We start from the raw sequence: 14,640 nt of genomic DNA on the forward strand, positions 1-14,640 counted from the left end.
TTTACCTGTTGCTAGATATTAAATAGAAATTTAGACCATCGAACTCCATAAGGCCCAGCAGAGCAAATCAATCATGCAAGGCAAGAAATTCAAAGGACAGGGGGAAAATAAAAACATAAAAAGCCAACAATGGGAAAATAACATGACAATGATAAGGCAATACATATAGAATTATAGTCATTGATGTCAATGGCCTCAATTCACCAATCAAAAGAAAGAGATGGACAGAGTGGATTTAAAAGCAAAATCCAACAATATTCTGTATGTAAGAAATGCACCTAGATCAAAAAGAGACTCACAGACTGAAAGTAAAAGGATAAAAAACATTTCTCCATTCAGTAGGAATCCAGAAAAAAGCAGGGTCGCTATCCCATTTCAAAAATAAATTTCAAACCAAAACTAATTAAGACAGGCAAAGAAGGTGACTACATGCTTAAAAAGGGAACAATCCAAGAGAAAAAGATGACAATTATAAATATACATACACCAAATACTAATGCCCCCAATTATACAAAACAAATATTAAGAGACATGAAAAACCAAATAAGCACTAATACAATTGTAGTGGGGAACCTCAATACCCCATTGTAACAAATAGACAGATTATCTAGACAAAAAATCAACAACACAATACTAGAACTACACTTTTGAAGTACACTTTTGAACAAATGGACTTAATCAACTTCTATAGAATGTGCCACTCCATAAAATCAAAATATATACTTTCTTTTTGGCTGCACATGGGTCATTCTCCAAAATAGACCACATACTAGCATATAGAAAATGATTAAGAAATTGCAAAGGAATTGAAGTTATCCATGTATATTATCAGTGCAATTAAACTGAAGATCAATAGCATAAGAAACCCCAAGAACTTAAAAAACACATGGAAACTGAATAACACTCTCTTGAACAACCAATGGGTCACAGAGGAAATTAAAGAAGAAATTAGACAGTTTTTACAAATAAAAGACAATGCCAGTACAACATAAAAGAATCTATGGGACACAATGAAAGCAGTTCCACGTAGAAAATTCATGGAAGTGAATCCCCACACTAGGGAAACAGTGAGCTCAAATAAACAACCTAATGCTAAATCTTATGAGTTGGGGGGGGGGCACGGGAAAGAGCAAGATAAATCCAGAGCTTATACAAGGGAGGAAACTATAAAGATCAGAGCAGAAATCAATGCAATGGAGACTAAGAGAAAGACACAAAAAAAATCAATGAATGAAAAGTTGGTTTTTCAAAAGAGTAAATAAAATTGATAAACTCTTAGCCAACCTTATCAACAGAAAAAGGAAAGAAAAGGCTCAAATGTATACAATGAGGAATGATAAATGTGAAGTCACAACAGAGCCAGCAGAAATCCAGAGGATCAACAATACCTACTTTGAGAATCTGTACTCTAAAAGAATGGAAAACACAGGAGAAATGGACAGATTTCTAGATATATATGAATTACCAAAGTTGAATGAAGAAGATAAAAATATTAAACACCTCAACTATAATCAGTGAAATTGAAAACATAATTAAAAATTTACTAACAAAGAAAAGTCCAGGTCCTGATGGCTTCACTGCTGAATTCTATAAAACATTTAGAGAAGAATTACTGTCACTATTTTTAAACTTTTCAGTGAAATTGAAAGGCAAGTACTACTTTCAAATTCATTCCTGGAAGCAAGTGATTCCAAAAACCAGGAAAAGACCTAACTGAAAAAGAGAACTACAGACCAAACTTCCTAATGAACCTAAATGCAAAATTTCTTAATAAGATACTGGCAAACAGAATACAGAGGGTCAAGATCACACAACCCGATCAAGTTGAATTTACCCTAGGGATGCAAGCATGGTTCAACATATGTAAATCAATAAATGTAATACACTATACTATATAGTCAAGGACAAAAACCATATGATTATCTCAATAAATGCAGAAAAGTTCAGTACCCATTCATGATAAAAGCATGATAAATTCAGAAAATTAAAATAGATAAAATGGTCTTTTTCTCAACCTGATAAAGGGTATCTATGTAAACCCAACAGCCAATAACATACTAAATGGTAAAAAACTCAAAATCCTCATGCTAAAATCAGGAACAAGACAAGGCTGTCCACTATCACCACTCCTGTTTAAAATACTTTTGGAAACATTAGCCACAGCAATTAGACAAGAGAAATAAATAAAAGCAATAAAGATAGGAAAGGAAGAAGTTAAACTGTCACTATTTGATGACGATATGATACTCTACTTAGAAGATCTAGAAAACTCCACCAAAAGATTTCTAGACTTAATTGACAGATTCAGTAGAGTAGCTGGACTCAAAATGAATAGTCTTCTTGTACACAAATAACAGACTCACTGAGAGAGAAATTAGGGAAACATTCCCTTTCCCAAGTGCATCCAATAAAAGGAAGCATCTAGGAATCAATCTAACAAAGGAAATAAAAGACCTATACATTGAAAGTGATAGCACTCTGAAAAAAGAGATCAAAGAGGACATAAGAAAATGGAAATGCATCCCCTGTTCCTAGGTAGGAAGAACCAATTTAGTGAAAATGGCCCTACTTCCAAAACTGCTATACAGATTCAATGCAATCCCTATTGAAATCCTGACAGCATATTTCACAAAACTAAAGAAAAGAGTCCAGAAATTCATTCTTTATCAGAAGAGACCTAGAATAGCAAAAGCAATTCTAGGCAAAGGCAGGGGACATCAAAATCCCCAACTTGAAACTATACTGCAAAGCCACTGTGATCAAAACAGCATGGTATTGGAAAACAAACAGACCCAAGGACCAATGGGATAGATTTGAAGATGCAGAAATACTCCAGACATACTCAGCTACCTCATCTTTGACAAAGGATACAATCATCCTCGCTGGCGGAAACATAGCCTCTTTAATAAATGGTGTTGGAAAAACTGGATTTCAACTTGCCAAAGATTAAAACTAGATTCCTGTCTTTCACCATGCACTAAACTAAAGTCCAAGTGGAGTGAAGATCTAAATATTAAAATGGAGCACTAAATTTGCTGGAATATAAGTTATGTAGAACTCTTGAAGATGCTGGTATAGGAAAAGACTTTATGAAGAAATCCTCAGTAGCATGGGAACTCTCACAAAAAATCAACAAATGAGAGCTCATCCATTAGAAAGCTTCTGCACTGCAAGAGAAACCACAAGCAGAGATAAGAGACAACCTACAATGTGGGCAAAAATTTTACCAGCTGTTCCTCAGACAAGGGTCTGCTATCTAGTATATACAAAGAAGTAAAAAAAAATCAGATCCCCAAAATATAAAGAGTCAATTCAAAAATGGGCATCTGAAATGAACAGACATTTCTCAGATAATGAAGTAAAAACAGCAAATAAACATATGAAAAAATGTTCAAAATTACTGGTCATTTGAGAGAGGCAGATGAAAACAATGTTGAGATTCTACTTCACCCCCAAAAAGAATGCTATCATGAAAGCAGCCAATAACAAATGCTGGCAGGGTTTTGGGAGGAAGGAACCATTCTCTATTGTTGGTGGGAGTGCAGACTGGTGCAACCACTGTGCAGATCAATATGGAGAAACCTCAAAGAATTAGGATTAGAGGTATCATTTCACCCAGCTATTCTTCTGCTGGGTATCATCCCAAACGAATTAGAAGAATCATACAACAGTGATGTATCCATATGCATGTTTATAGTGGCATAATTTGTAGTAGCTAAAACCAGAAACAGCCCAATTGCCCATCAATGGGGGACTGGATAAAGCAGATGTGGTATTTTTAGAAAATGGAGTACTATTAATCCATAAAAATTAAGAAACTACAGTCATTTATAGCTAAGTGGGTGTACATTGAGGCCATACTGTTAAGTGTAATAAATAAAATACACCTGTGTAAATACCAAATCGTTTCTCTGGTGTGCAAAACTAACAGTATACATAAAGATCAAAATGTACGATTGACATTGTGAAATAGGAAGAAAATATCTAAAGGAGTAGTGCAAATGGGAGGGGCAAGGAAAGTAAATAAGGGAAAAGAAAAAAATATGAGAAAAGGAAAAACACGGAAGCAAAGTCTTTGTAAATAAGGAAGGGTGGAGGGGGTGAAGGGAGGGCATGGGATTGGGAAAAAAAATAAGAACCAGGATACATCATATAAAGGTACAAGATCGTAATGATGAGTGTAACTGTCTTGTATACCTACAATGTACCAATAAACAATGGAAAAGAAAAAATTCAAACAAGAAAGTTAGACTGTTTTCACATGATAAGATGATTTAGGGGTGGTGGTGGGGTGGTGTGGGCAGGAGGAGGTGAAGGAAAGCAGAATAAATCGCTATATGTATATGGACATCTTCCCACTATTAATATACCCATGTGGATTCCAAATATGCTAATAAAAAGAAAGAGTCAAGTAGTAATTATTTAATGTATCCAGAGAAAAAGGACGAGAAAAAAATAAAACTGCAGAGGCTTCACCACTGGAGTAGAATAAGGAACTCTTGCGCAGGACACTCCTTGAGACTCAATCCTGAAAACATCAGCTTTCTTTCTTTACTCCTACAGCTAGACTAATAAGACTTGAGTGCAGTTAACAATGGGATGGAACTAAGAAAACTCTAGAAGACATGTACTCTAAACAACAGCTTAAGGTCAACAAAAGTCTGAGTGTTTGTAAAAACAGTCTCTATTACCCTTAGCAGTACAAACTTCTACTTGTGTAACTACAACAGGACAAAGCACCAAACACAGACAAAAACTTTCATAGATTAATACAAATCCATGCATCAAAGGCCAAGCAAAAGGCAGCTCATGTTGATCCACAACCAAATTAAGCATTTACCAGACTGTCTCTAATCCCATGCAAAATGTTCAACTTTGCGCTAAAATCTACCAGACATCAAAAAAAAAGGTCACTATCATAACAAAGAAGTTGCCTTAGTATGTGAGGTGTAATACAGATGCTGAATATTTCAGACAGGAAATATGAAATAAGGATGAGTATACCCAAAACTATGGTGAAAATGTAAAGGAAATGAAAGATCAGATTGCCGCGTGGACTTGGGAGATTGAAAAGTATAAAATAAAGAACAGTAGAGAACCTTTTAGCCATTCATCAATAATCTCAATAGATTTAGGAAAAAAAACCCATCGAACTTGAAAACACTCCAACAAAACCTATACAATGAGAATAAAATGTAAAATAATGCAATTTTAAAAACAATATAGCGGGGCCAGGAATTTGACTCAGTGGCACTTCACTTGCCTCTCAAGAGCAATGTCCTGAGTTCGATCCCCAGTACCAAGATCATTAATAATAATAATAATAATAATAATAATAATAATAACAACAATAAAAACAGCATCCACAAGTTGTGGAAGAATATTAAATAGGCAATGGTTTATGTTTATGTCTTATACTTTGTATATATTTCTGCGTTGCTTTTCATACATTTATCTTTAGAATCCTAGAAATACATGAAAGAAAGAGGCAAGAGCAATATTTGAAAATATTATAGATGACAAATTTCCATATTAATGACCAATGCCTAATCACCAACGAAACATCCAAGAAGTTTAGATGCCAGAATACAAAGACAGATACCAAACCAAAGTAAATTAAACAAATAGCTACAAAAGTTAAATGTGCCAAAGCATGTTCCATTGAAATCCAGGAAAATCAAAGGGAGAGATGACAAATCTAGGAGGGAAGAGAAAGAAAACAAAAACATTCAACACTATCAACAACAGAAGATAAGATTTATAATCAGTGGCCATTAGTGGAAGAAAAATGTACTGCTATCTGTAACATGTGAATATAAAATAAATAAGGACAAAAGCATACTTGGTGAAAATGTGCTTTTAAAATGAAGGAGAAATAAATCTGAAGCAAGCAAAATGAACAGAAAAGTTCTTACTCAAAAACCTACTTAGCAAGAAACATTGAAATGATTTCTTTGAGAAGGAAAATGAATTATGTCAGAAACTTGGATCTAATCAAAGACGTAGAGTTAAAACTGGAAAATTAGAGATAAGACATGGTTTTCTTTATTTTCTATAATATCTCAAATGTGTCATTTTGTTCTGAAGTTATAAAGCAAAATGAAGAATTCTGACTGATAGCATAACTTATGAGATAGGCACAAGAAATTGAATAACTTCACAATATTTGCAGCTGTATGTGTTAGTGGAAATTGAGAATCTTTAAACACAAATATTATAAAATCTAAGGAATCTAATGAAATATTTTAAGGCATAAACTAAAAATTGATAAAAGTGATAAAAAGAATCATAATAAATACCCAAACACAGAGAAAGCAACATAAAAAGAGACAAGCAGTGGGGAAAAACACAATTGTTGGAAAATAGCAAGTTGGTTATTCCAATAAAAAGTTCTTTAAATATAAACTTCCTTAGTTTGTCAGTTTACAAAATATAAGGGTTTCATAATCTGTATAAAAGTAAGACTATATACAGTCTACAACATTCCTAATTTAAACATAACAGTTAAGTTAAAATTAAGGTGTACAGAAAAATGTAATGCATTCACTAATGCAAAGAAAACAGGGATGGAAAGAAAGGCAGATTTCAGATCAAGGATAAAGAGATATTGTGCATAATGATGACTGGGTCATTTCTCTCTCTTGTCCAAAATATGCACAGACTGCTGTTCTTCTCCTTAAAAATCTGTGCACTCAATAACATATTTTCAAACTGCGTGTGGCAAAAATTCATCAATCAAAGCTAGATATACACAAATACACAATTAGAAAATTTACTACAATTTCAATAATTGATAGATCATGTAAAGAATCAGAAAGGACCTAGATAAACAATTTGGTATAATATTTCTCACTTACTAGACACATTTTTTTCTCTTGCATACTTATTCTTTTATCTGAGAAAAGTATACTATATATAGCACAGTAAAAAATATTAAATTTGAAAGGATATAATTAAACAAAAAATATCCAGATAGCAAAACAGAATCTACTATCAATAAATACAGAGAGATAACTGGAAAATAAAAAAATTTACAGTTGAACACACTACTAAATAAACTATAGATCAATTTTTTCTCAAATATAATTAAACATGTTTAGCATAAATTAAAATAAAAATACAGTAAAACTTTGGTTTGCAAGCATAATTTGTTCCAGAAACATGCTTGTAATCCAAAACACTTCTATATCAGTTTCTCTAAGAAATAAAGGAAACTCAAGTGGTTCATTCCACAACTCGAAAATATTTCTAGAGGTATGATTACAATACTGTAGTATAATACAAAACAATAAAGGAAATGTGAAGTCTAAATAAAAATAAACAAATTGCCCTACAGTTATCTTTAGAAATCTTCATGGCTAATTTGAGGGAGAAAAGACAGAGGAGGGTTATCTGTAAGATGACTTCTACTATCATTAAGAGAACCACTGTTATCTCTGAGCTCAATGAAATCTTTTCTTTTCATGTAACTTTAACACGGAATCTATCCAGTGATGCTTGCTTTTGCCTCCTTTGAGGCAAATATGACATTGTATCGTTAGACTGATTGCTTGCTCTGCTACAGCCTTATTTGGGTGGTGCTTTCCTACAAAATTTTACACTGTTTCCCACATTTTAAACATCATTCTAATTTCATTTGAAGTGAGGGATTCCTTTTCTGCCTTTTTTTCCTCTTCCTCTACAAAAGAGATCTTCTCCATAACCTCTTGCTACTGAGAGTGGACTACCCACAATAGTGTGTGTGTGTGTGTGTGTGTGTGTGTGTGTGTGTGTGTGAGAGAGAGAGAGAGAGAGAGAGAGAGAGAGAGAGAGAGAAGCCATTGCTTCAGTTGTGATCATGTAATTTTTGGTGTCATATTGCAAGACTTCAAGGTAAAATTTGTTAGGAATGTTTGTCTTAAAATACATTCATAGAACAAGTTGCCCTCAATCCAAGATTCAGCTATGCATCAAATATGTGAAATGCAGCTATAATTAGTGCTTAGTGGATATTTACACATTAGGAAAGGATAGAGAACTAAAAAAAAAAAAAATCAATGATTTTACCTATGAAAACTGGAGAAAGAAGAGCTAATTAACTCCAAATAGGAGACAATTGGATTGTAAATAGTGATAGATAGAGAAAATCAATGAAACTAAAAGTTTATATATTTGGGAAAAAATCAATTAAACATAAATTTCTGGGTATGATAAACCAAGAATAGGGAAAAGATGGAAATAAAATAATTAGTAATGAAAGAAGAGTAGCATACTGATTTTACAGGTATTGAAATGAACAAAAGTCAACATTTACTTTTGCCTTTGAGTTTTCAAAATAATCTTTATTTTTTAAAAGTTAATACGTGCATTATAACTAAATTAAAATCCAAGTGGATTAAAGATCTAAATATTAAAACAGAAACACTACACTTGCTGGAAGATAAGTTAGGCAGAACTCTTGAAAACATTGGCATAGGAAAAGACTCAGCATGGGAACTAGCAGAAAGAATCAACAACTGGGATTTCATCTTATTATAAAGCTTCTGCACTGCAAAAGTAACCATCAACAGAACTAAGAGACAACCTACAATGTGGAAAAAGTTTTTACCAGCTGCTCCTCAGACAAAGGACTCTTATTTAGAATATATAAATAACTTAAAACAATCAGCCCCCCATTAAATATAAGGACCCAATTCAAAATGAGCATCTGAAATGAACAGACATTTCTCAGAAAAAGAAGGAAAAGCATCAAGTAAATATATGAAAAAGTGTTCCATAACACTGGTCATTCAAGAGATGCAGATGAAAACAACACTGATATTCCACCTCACCCCACAAAGAATGGCTGCTATCAAGAAATCACACAATAACAAATGTTGGCAGGGTTGTGGGGAGAAAGGAACCCTTCTCCATTGTTGGTGGGAGTGCAGATTGGTGCAACCACTATGGAAATCAATATGGAGATACCTCAAAGAGCTGGGGCTAGAGGTTCCATTTGACCCAGCCATCCCTCTGCTGGGTATCTTTCCAAAAGAATTAAAAGAATCATATCACAGTGATATATGCACACCCATGTTTATAGTGGCACAATTTGTAACAGCTAGAACTTGGAAAGAACCCATTTATCCATCAGTTGGAAACAGGATAAAGAAGATGTGGTTTTTCTATAAAATGGAGTACTACTCAGGCATAAAGAATGAGAAATCAGAGTCATTCAGAGGACAATGGATACATATTGAGGATATACTCTCAAATGAAATAACTAAGTCACACATGTGTAAATACTGAATAGTTTCTCTGGGGTGAATAAACTACATAAGATCCTAATGAGATAATTGACAATGTGAAATAGGAAGAAAAGGCCTAAAGGTGTAGGGAAAGTGGGAAGGGTAGGGGAAAAGTAATAAGGGAAGAAAAAATAGGAGAAAATGAAATGAAAAAATGGAAATAAAATGTTTGTAAATGGTGAGGGGAAGAGAGGTTGAAGGGAGGGCAGAGACAAGGGGAAAAAATGAGAACCAAGACCTGTCATGTAAAGGTACAAGATACAAATAATGAATGTAAATGTACTGTATACCTAAAATGTACCAATAAACTCATGAGGAAAAAAAGTTAATATGTGCATTATAGAAAACAATAACACAAGAAGCAAAGAACAATAGAGTACGGTCCTAAGCAGCTTAATTGACTGTACCCTTCAAAGCCTCTGTACACGCACAGTGTGCCATTTTGTGCCACTGAGATTATACAGTGTGTGTTGTGCTTTTGCAAACATCACAAATATTCACCAATTCAAAATTTCAAAGTTATGAGAGAAGGACACTTATTTTCTAAGCCCAACATTACTCAGCTGTGAAAACTAGACTCACAGTCCAATAAAAGACACTGTAATACCTCATGAAAATAAATGCAAAGTCATCAATAAAATTTAACTCCATCAATGTATAGAAAGAAATTCTTCATGATAAGTCACAAGAATTTGAGTCTTTTTCAGTATTGACAAATGAATCAGTGCAATCCCAACCAATAGTAACCAAAAAAGTGCACAGTCGCTTCAACTGATGCAAAAAATTCAGCACACATTTAAGAAAAAGACTCTCAGCACACTAAGAATCCACTTTGACAAAGATATCTGCGAGAAGACCTCGCTCAGATTAACTCAAAGGTGGAACATGATTTTCTCCTTATGAGTGAGAACAAGGAAAAGATATTCTTCCTCATTCATCATAAACAACACCATAGAGGAAGACAGCCAACAGTGTGAAGCCAACAATGACATGAAAAGCACACATGGGTTAAGGAGGTGATAAAGCTGTCCTCGTAGTACATGATTGTGTACTGGGAAGATCCTAAGGTATCTAAAAAATCTGACTGATCCCAGAGACTACTAATATCTAGAATTAATAACTGAATTTAGAAAGATCTCTGATTGAGATCTGTCTGCAAAGAAAGCCTCTGAAAGAATCAAGATGTGTATTGTGCTATAAGTATATTAGAAAGGTATTCTCTAAAAATCTGTTTTTACCAATTGTATATTACATCCAATTATAAAGAAACCACGCCTGCCTTGCAAGTGCAAGGTCCTGAGTTCAATCCCAGGTTCCGAGCAAAGAAACACACAGTTAAAACAACTTCATCTTGTAAAGTAGTTAAAGGTAGTTTAAACAAGGAATAGGAGAAGAATTTCAGGTATTTGTCATTGTAAGAGATTTGTGAAAATGTGTTCAAGGTTCCACCCAGCTGAGCTTTGAAGGTGGACTAAGGCCACACACAGTAAGGAGCAGAGCTCCTCCTCTTTCACTGCTCTTCACATAAGCTCATAAAGGGGAAAGTCATGTGTCAACAATGCCAAAATGTGCAGAGGAGTGTCTCATGTCTACATGTGCCAGACAACCTCAGAGTACCACAGGCATCTGCCCAGTGCTCCCAGCCTTCAAGGAAATCACACTAATTTAATGGAGTCAAATTACATAAAACATCTAAATTACATTAAACCCTATTCCCATAAGCTTTCCTTTCCATCGCTCATTACTCTTGGCCTTGGCCTTGGCCTAGAGGATCCTGAAAGGCTGTGGGTCTGGCTTTGGCCAAAGTGGCGTGGAATATTCAGCTAGGGCTGCGACTGTTTCCCCATCAATGGCATCGATTCTATGGCTGGTACTGAAATGTGTGTGAATCACTACTACTCTAAATGCTGGACTTAGCCTTTGTTTTTGTTTTTGTCTTCAAACCCAGGTATAATGTTAGCCTCATTAACTTAAAAGGCTGCTAGAGTCACACATCATTACAGAATGCACTTTGAATAAATCAAGTAAAAAAAGTCACTTTCCTCCTAACATAATGTCCAAAAGAAACTAGAGTTCCTTTTGGAATGGCTGTATTTTGAAATCGTTGATACTCCTTTAATTTACTTGTGACAAATCTGTGCCTGTTTTCTAAGGAAATGTCTTCATTCATATAACAAACTTGGTTTTGTTCTTAATTCTATATATTTTTAATGGGGAAATATCGTTTTAATAGGATAATATTTTGGTGCAATTTTCCATGGATATACTATTGGGAGGATTTTCTCTTTTTTTCCTTCTAAACACTTTTTTCCTGATTAAGTTTATCGGTACATTTTAGGTATACAGTACAGTTACATTCATCATTGGGATCTTGTACCTTTACATGACAGATCTTGCTACTCATTTTTCCCCTTTCCCTGCCCTCCCTTCACCCCTCCTCCCTTCCCCACTTACAAACACTTTATTTCCATTTTTAATTGTCTCATTTTTTTCCTTTTCCCTTATTGCCTTTCCCCTACCCTTCCCACTTCCCCTACATCTTTATCCCCTTTCTTCCTATTTCACATTGTACATTATATCATTAGGATCTTATGTACAATTATAGTTTTTCACACCAGAGAAACTATTCAGTATTTATACACTTGTGACTTATTTATTTCACCTAGGAGTATATCCTCAGTATGCATCCATTTTCCTATTAATAACTCTAATTTCTCATTCTTTATGGCTGAGTAGTACTCCATTTTATAGAAAAACCACATCTTTATCCAGTTTCTAACTGATAGGCAAATGGGCTGTTTCCAAGTTATAGCTATTACAAACTGTGCTGCTATAAACATAGGTGTCAATATATCACTGTGATATGATTCTTAATTCTATATGTTAAACATTTATGTGGGTGCATTTTCATAAATTCCAATAATTACATATATATATACATATGAAGATAGGGGAATAATTATCATTGTTCTTATTATAATACTTCCTTTAAAATTATGTCCACAAGAATTTTTGAAATTAAAACATGCTGTATGATCATACTTAGAACAAATCTGCTTATATGATTTGACATTGAAGAAATAAAGATATTCACAATATCTTCTGAAATTTTGCCTTCTCTTTCCTTAAATATAATGATAAATGTACCATCTTCTTGACTATATTAAAACTAGCAGCTATTAATAGCATGTTACCTACAAGGGAGATTTTATTTTCCATTACAGTCTCTCCTTGACTTACCTATCTCAGCACAATACATAGTAATTGCCTTCATGAACTTTGAAAGCAGTTTCTCTTGTTTACTAAACTTTGCCCAGATTCCCATCTCTCCCAAAGTTTGGTATGTACAGCGATCGAGATTTCTCATTAGTATTCAGCTTGGTTGCAGTTTTTTCTTTTTCTTGAATTCAGATTTAGATACTGAGTTGATCTTTTTATTTTAATCCAGATATTTTACCCCTCATTGGATACTTGATAGATTTATGACATTTTCTATTTCTTGTCTTCTACCTTTAACTGTTTTTCTTTCATGCTTCTGCATTTTAGAGCTTAACTTTGCTATCCTGACTTAAAAAAAAAATATTTTCTCCCATTTCAACCAAAAAATTGTGCATCGTCAGATTCATCACTCTTACTGCCACCTTCACCAGTTTAATTTCCACCGTATAGTAATCTAATCATACTGTTATATACATACTTAAATTCCTTGTCTTTCTATACTAGTGGCCTTTTGAGATCCCCAGCCCTTGCTGAGACACAATTCTTCCTATGATCCTATGACTCCACATGTATTGTAGATTTTATTACGCAAGTACAACCTTGTTGAATATTCTTATGCTAGCTTTATTTTAAATCTTATTTAAGCATTGGATCCTACCCTGAAGTGTTTCCCCATTTCCCTATTAAACTAACTTTCACACTCTCACAAAATAACTGGTTTACCCCTTATCTTTGTACCCACTGCAGTCAAAATCAGTTTGTCATCAGAGCTGTATGACTTTGTGAAGACTCTGGTCACGAATTTGCTTCCAAGTTCATTTCAATTTGGTTCTTTGTGGCTGCATGGTAGATATGCCCATTTCTTCACTGGTTTTCAACTAGGGACCATTCTCAGCTATACCACAGCTGCTGGTCCTCATTTCTCAATTTTAAAATCCAGCAATGGCAGGCCAAGTTCTCCTCACAATCTCAAGTTCCCATCCTCCACTTTGACTCTGTCTTTTGGCTTTCTCTTGTGAGATATCTCTCTGACTTATTTGTCTTACTTTCTACCTTAGCCTTGTTTCATGGATCTCACCTGGCTAACCCAGGTAGTCTTTGCAATTGAGCATCAGTTGAGTAATATGCACAGTTACATGTATAAAATAACATCAGGATCTAGAGTCCTCTTTTTGATTTAGGTGTGCCGTGTGTGTGTGCTGTGTGTGTGTGTGTGTGTGTGTGTGTGTGTGTGTGTGGTTATGGAGACTGAAACAGGACTTCAAGTGCTTATTGTGAGTTCTACAATTTAGCTACCTCCCAGCCCCTAGATTCAACAATCAATAACCAGGGGACAGGATACTGGGAAATGTATCCTTAGAATTCTAAAACAATCTTTCATAAGCAAAAATACTGTATATCTTCTACAGATTTTAGTATGAAAATGCCCTGTTCTGTCTGAAAGCTATTGTTTTTCAATATGTGACACATGTTATCACCTTTCCCCCATTAAGGTCTGTCTTTACTCACATATCCTTTCCATTAACCATGTGCTCTTTTATTTGATTGTACTTAGCACTCTACAAGCACATCGACATATTTTGCTGAAAATGACAATTGACTTATTCCCTTCTTTATATTCTGTCCCAGGTCTCTGCTCACATCCGCAGTGATGCTTCTTGAACAGATTATTTATATTCATTTTCTCTTCTTTCTTCTTTGGTAATCTCTTTTCAATACACTCAGCACACCTCCTACTCCATCACTCGCTTTAATCACTTGGACCGATGTGTACGCTCCAGCTTTCTTATTGCCAAAACGCAAGATGCAATTTCCCGGGACTTCAGTGAGAAGAGCTTTAATTTATCTCGTGGTTTCCATCCACGATCTGCGATCTGCGGCTTCAACACGGAGACTCCGTGACCACCCAGAGGCATCCGGAAGTGTTCTCCACCCATTCCTCAGGCTGATCCAAAGCCGGTGAGGGTGAAACTCCACTCTGACTGCCGGGCAAGCACACTTCAGCCTTACTTACAAGGAAATCTGTGCATCGATCCTTACTGAAAACCTACATAATTAATCATGAGTCTCACACAACCCATATTTCCTTCCTACCGTACTGTCCAACCCATCTTATACTATTTTGCTGCTATTTTATCTTTCTTAACTTTAATAT

Source organism: Fukomys damarensis, unplaced genomic scaffold (assembly GCF_012274545.1).
Source record: "Fukomys damarensis isolate Sample0158 unplaced genomic scaffold, DMR_v1.0_HiC HiC_scaffold_24, whole genome shotgun sequence".
NCBI classification, from domain to species: domain Eukaryota; kingdom Metazoa; phylum Chordata; class Mammalia; order Rodentia; family Bathyergidae; genus Fukomys; species Fukomys damarensis.